The following is a 6130-nucleotide window of genomic DNA, read 5'->3' as shown; positions in this document are numbered from 1 at the left end:
TCTTTTCAAAGAACCAGCTCTTTGTCATATTAATTTTTTCTATTGTCTTTTTGTTCTCTATTTCATTTAGTTCTGCTCTAATTTTTGTTATTTCCTTTCTTCTGCTGACCTTGGGTTTTACTTGTTCTTCTTTTTCTAGTTCTTTAAGGTGTAACATGAGGTTATTTATTTGGGAGTTTTCTTGTTTCTTGAGATAGGCCTGTAATGAGATAAATTCCCCTCTTAAAACTGCTTTCGCTGCATCCCAAAAATTTTGGTAGGATGTATTTTCATTGTCATTTGTTTCTATGTATCTTTTGATCTCTCCTCTAATTTCTTCTTTGACCCAGTCTTTCTTTAAAAGTATGTTGTTTACTCTCCATGTATTTGTGTTTCTCCCCGCTTTCTTTATACAGTTCATATCCAATTTCAAAGCCTTGTGATCAGTGAATATGCATGGTATGATTTCAATCTTCTTAAATTTGTTGAGGCTGATTTTATGTCCCAATATATGGTCTATCCTTGGGAATGTTCCATGTACACTAGAAAAGAATGTATAGTCTGATGTTTTAGGATGAAGTGCTCTATAAATGTCAATTATGTCCATTTCATCTAATGTGTCATTTAGGGCTACTATTTCGTTATTTATTTTCTGTTTGGATGATCTATCCATAGCTGTCAATGATGTATTTAAGTCCCCTAGTATAATTGTGTTTTGGTCAATTTCTCCCTTTAGTTCTGTTAGTAGTTGCTTGGTGTATTTCGGTGCTCCCTGATTGGGGGCATAAATATTGATGACTGTTATGTCTTCTTGTTGTACAGTCCCTTCACCATTATGAAATGTCCATCTTTGTCTCTTGTTATCTTTTTCACCTTGAAGTCTGTTTCATCTGATATCATTATGGCTACACCTGATTTTCTCTGGGTACCATTTGCTTGGAGTGTCAATTTCCACCCTTTCACTTTGAGTCTATGCTTGTCCTTGTAGCTGAGATGTGTCTCTTGGAGACAGCATATGGTTGGGTTTAGTTTTTTGATCCAATCTGCTACTCTGTGCCTTTTTATTGGTGAGTTCAGTCCATTTACATTTAGGGTGATTATTGATATGTGAGGATTTCCTGTCATTCTATCTTTAGTTTTCTGGTAAGGCTGTGTCTCCATTGTTTCTTTGCCTTTTTGTTGTTGTCTATTATTTCTGTGTGGTGGTATTCTATGATGTTTCCTCTGTTTCTTCTTTTATTTCAGTATATATTTCAATGCTGGATTTATTTTGAGTGGTTACCCTTAAGTTTATGTAAAAGAAAGGTTGATATTTAGAGTATTCCATTTTCTTCAGCACGCTTACTTTCTCCATTCCCATATTCCGGTTCAGGCCTTTACTCTCTCCCTTTTTGAGTTGTGGTTGCCACAAATTGTCCCTGTTGATGGTGGTCGAATAGCCTCCTTTAGTATTTCTTGTAGTGCAGGTCGTGTATTAGAAAATTCCCTCAGCTTCTGTATGTCTGGAAAGGTCTTTATTCCTCCTTCATATCTAAAGGATATCTTTGCTGGATATATTATTCTTGGCTCATGGTTTCTCTCTTTCAATAGTTTGAATATTTGGTTCCACTCCCTCCTGGCTTGTAGAGTTTCTGCTGAAAAATCTGATGATAATCTAATGGGCTTTCCTTTGTAAGTTACCGTCTTCTTTTCCCTGGCTGCCTTGAGGATTCTTTCTTTGTCGTTGATTTTAGACAGCTTCAATACAATGTGCCTTGGAGAAGGTCTGTTGGGATTGAGGTAACTAGGTGTTCTATTTGCTTCTTGGATTCGAGGGTCCAGTTCTGTCCACAAATTTGGGAAGTTCTCATCGACAATTTGTTTGAATATATTCTCTGTTCCCTTCTCTCTTTCTTCTCCTTCTGGTATGCCCATTATTCTTATATTGCTCTTTCTGATGGAGTCAGAAAGTTCTTGTAGTTCTTTCATTTCTTTTAAGTCTCAAGTCTCTTTCTTCTTCTATTTGTGTCATTTCCAGGTTTCTATCTTCGATGTCACTGATTCTTTGCTCCATCTGGTCAACTCTACTACCTAAGCTGGTTATTTCATTCTTAATTTCTTCTATTGAGTTCTTAATCTCCAGAAATTCTATTTGGTTCTTTTTTAAGATTTCAATCTCTTTTGTAAAATGCTCATGCTGTTCTTTGATTGAGTTTCTGAGTTCCTTTAACTGCCTATCTGTGTTTTCTTGTATCTCGTTGAGTTTTTTCAGAACTGCAATCTTGAATTCTCTGTCATTTAAGTCACATATTTCTGTATCTTTAAGTGCCTTCTCTGGAGATTTTTCACTTTCTTTCTGAGCTATCTTGTTGCCTTGGTTATTCATGGCGATTACTGGTTTACTATTTCTCTTCCTAGACATCTACAGGAGTGACTTCTGCAACAGGTTGATAGAAAGCGGTCTTTCTTTTGTTTGCCAGTACTTGTTGGTAGAATGTTTTATTATTTCTCCAACTGCAACTTATTTTCTTCTCCCACACAGTAGTGCTATGTTTTCTCTGCACTATTCCAACTTCTCACACAATAGGGGATTCCCTGGGAGACAGGCTTCTCCTCTGTTAATAGTTCGTCTTGGTCACAGGCGCAGTGTCCCTGTGGGTATGCGGAGAGCTTTTGATGTTCCAAAGCTCTTCCAGCTCCTGATTCAGAGCCCGTATATTTCAGCAGTTCTGTTTACTCCTGCAGGGATCCGCCCAGATAGGTGGAGTCAGGGGCGGGGTGAGTTGTGAGAGGTGGCCTAGAGCAGTGGCGGCGACCACCAGCACAGCCGGTCCTGCTTCCACAGCTCTCTCCCCTTTGCTGGAACTAGTTGGGCTGTGAATTTGTGTTTGCGGTCCACAGTTCTCAAAACAGCAAATTTTCTGTTGTTTTGATCTGACTCTGCTACTGTTTCGCTTCTAGCACCCGGCAGGTGGGGGCGGGGCGAGCTCTGGGAGGGGAGGGAGGGGGTGGTTAGTCTCAGTGCCTAAGGCTCCGTTCTCTGCTCGGCAGTGCGGGCTTAAACCACCGTTTTCAGCCTTTTTCCCTCAGTCTTTTCTCCGAGGTCTCTGCCGTGAGCGTTGTGTTCAGCCGTGTTATATGCTGTCCCCTCAGCTCTGTGGAGCCCTGGCGGAGCCCTAGCAGTCCGATCTCCCGCAGCTGCGGTAGTTCCGGGAAGCAGCGAGCTCGGTGCACTGAGCTAGGTCTGCGTCCTGAGCCCGCGCGGCTCCGTCTCCGCGCGCTTCTCCCTTTCCTCCTCCCTCCACTCGCGTGAATCTCCCACCTGTAGGTGATTTCAGTCGGTAGTGGGCCTCTTCGTGTTGCCTGTCTGGTGTGCAGGGAGTCCTTTGTGGAGTTTTTGTTGTTCGATTCTTTGTGAATTCCAGGGGAGCTTTACAGAGGCTCACCTCACTCCGCCATTTTTCCGGAAGTCCCCATTAGTGTTTTCAAAGAAGCAATTTCAGTGTCAATTTTATTACTGGTCTCTGAAATAATATATTTGGTTTTGGCATCCTTTTTGGTAAATTGTGTGGTTGCTTCCATAAGTTTCTTTTTTGATCTGTAAATATATCTGTTAGTCTGCTCCTTTCCAGGTCAATGTCCAGTTTATTATGTGCTCTGATTCAACTGGTTTCATTTATCAGTTGTTGCTTACCTTGTTCTCATTCAACTTTCATTTTCTTGTTCTCTGCTCTCAGATTTGCAAATTCACTTTTTCTAGGATGATCATTTTTTTTTTTTTTTGATGGAGTCCAAATGAGCCATTGGCTGTTGTACTGTTATTTCTTGTTGAGCTTGAGTGACCATCTCCTTATAGATAGTATCTAAGCTGACATTTGATAAAGTGGTTAATGCTGATATAATTGTTTCTGCTTGTGCTTCATCAAATCCATGATTTTCCAAGTCCTGAACTAATGCATGAGTATCAAAATTTAATTTCTTTTGTTCTAAACGAGTTATGTCCACTCGTCTCATATCATATCCTTCCTTGGTAGTGGTGGTTAAAAAATCTCTCTGCAGGGCCACGAGAAACACCCATGGGGAGTTAAAACCCTGTGCTCTCTCCACTCCCAACCCCTCCCCCCCACCCTGTTGCTTTCAGATCACAGGAGGTGCCAAAAGCTGTGACTCCACATATCCTCAGCTTTCTGGTTGGCAGGAGCTTCCCTCCTTTTTTTTCCCCTGGGAAGTCCTGGATGAATTCTGGGTAGTTTGTTTTAGCGACAGACTTGGAGAAGCAAGCCTGCTCCAGGCTTAAATGCTAGTGTTTGGACAGAAGGAATCAAGGATATTCTGGTTTGCCCACTCTCCATTAGAAGGAACATCAAAATGAGGATCCTTGGGTTCTGGTGGGAAAAGAAAAAGACATGGAATTTATAGCATGAATTGGTAAATTGGTGTAGTTTCTGGGAAAAACATAGTGGATTTCCGAACAGGAAAAAGATGCTAGCACAGACTGCTGTTAATGTCCATGGGAGGAGCACTGGAGAGGTTGCTCTTCTGTGAGACTTTGCTTTTCTGTGTTACAAGTGCTTCCAGAGGGGCAGAATGAACTCGCCCCTACCATGTTGTCCAGACCCCGAGAAGGCAAACAATCCTTTCAGAATAGCAGTGCTAAGTTGGAAAAGAGGTTGATCAAAGTTCCTTTCCAGCCTAAGAAGTTTCATTATTAAATCACTTCCAAGGACCATCTTTAGCCCCATGGTGGAAAGTGTACAAATATAAAAATCACACATATGGCCTAGACCCATCATTGTGTGACTTTGGGCAGACCACTTGCCTGGGTCATGGAGCTGTGAAAGTTAATTCTGGTAGTTATGTTTCAGTTTGTGGAAAACATAAAGCTGTCTGGGAACATAAGTGTTTCATGTTACTCAGTGGTCCTGGATCTAGACTGTTTTCCTTAGACGTCCCATAGCACTTTGTTAGTATGTATTTTATCATCCTTGTGCCTGTCCATGTTGCATTAGCAATAGTTATATACATGTCTCCTCTTGACGATGACAGCAAGGTCTTGCCCCAGTGCATCTGTGAACCCGCTTCATTACTGAGCAGTGTCATACAGGTAGCAGGTCTTCAAATAATATTTAGTGAATAAATAAATGAATATTTGTTCAATAATCTCAATGCCTCCCATATTTATTTGTTCCTCTTAACATTAACATATTTTTTATTTTTATTTTTAATTAAAATTTTTTTTCAATTACAGTTGATTATATTAGTTTCAGGTGTACAGAATAGTGGTTAGACATTTACATAACTTATGATAAGTCTAGTACCCACCTAATAACCATACATAATTATTATAATATTATTGACTGTATTCCTATGTTGTATTTTATATCTCCATGACTATTTTGTAACTGCCAATTTCTACTTCTTAATCCCTTCACCTTTTTCACTTAGCCCCCAACCCTTCTCCCCCATATTCATTTTAAACCCCTGAGTTGCCAAAATATACGGATTGGAAAAGAAGTAGTGAAACTGTCATTAGTTCTGACACGATTGTGTATATAGAAAATTCTATGGAATATACAAATAAAATCACTAGAATAATACTTGATTTTGGTAAGATCACAGGACACAAAGTCAAACAATTAGCTGTATTCATACATAATGGCAACAAAGAATTAGAAAAAGAAATAAAAGTACTTTTTATAATAGCATCAAACTATCAAATATCTAGGAAGAAATTTAACAACCTACATACAAGATTTCTATACTAAGAGTTACAAAATATTACTAAGAAAAATTAAGGCAGACCTTAATAAGTGGAGAGGCATGCCATGTTTATGGATTATAAGATTCAATATAGTTAAAATGGCAGTTCTTCTGGAATAGATGTATAGACTCAATAGAATTCTAATCCAAGTCACAGCAAGACGTTTTTGTAGACATGTAGACAAACTGATTCTAAAATTTATAGAGAAAGGCAAAGAACCTAGAATAGCTAAAACAATCTTTAAAAAGAGGAAGAAAGTTAGAGAACTTACCAAACTGATATCAAGAGTTATTATAAACTAAGTAATAAAAACGGTGCTTATTGGCATAAGAGTAGACAAAACAATGGATTAGAATAGAAGGTCAAGAAATAGACCCACATAGTCAATCAATTTTCCTTAAAGGCACCAAA

At 39.2% G+C, this 6130-nt stretch overlaps 1 pseudogene; it reads right to left on the bottom strand.

Moving 5' to 3' along the window:
• Window positions 1-3282: 3282 nt before the first annotated feature.
• LOC109439753 (coiled-coil domain-containing protein 90B, mitochondrial) lies at window positions 3283-4700 on the bottom strand (annotated as a pseudogene).
• Between the last annotated feature and the right edge of the window lie 1430 nt (window positions 4701-6130).

This window comes from Rhinolophus sinicus, linkage group LG07 (genome assembly GCF_036562045.2).
Source record: "Rhinolophus sinicus isolate RSC01 linkage group LG07, ASM3656204v1, whole genome shotgun sequence".
Taxonomy (NCBI): Eukaryota; Metazoa; Chordata; class Mammalia; order Chiroptera; family Rhinolophidae; genus Rhinolophus; species Rhinolophus sinicus.
The sequence above is the reverse complement of the archived record's forward strand: the minus strand, read 5'-3'. Positions and strand labels throughout refer to the sequence as shown.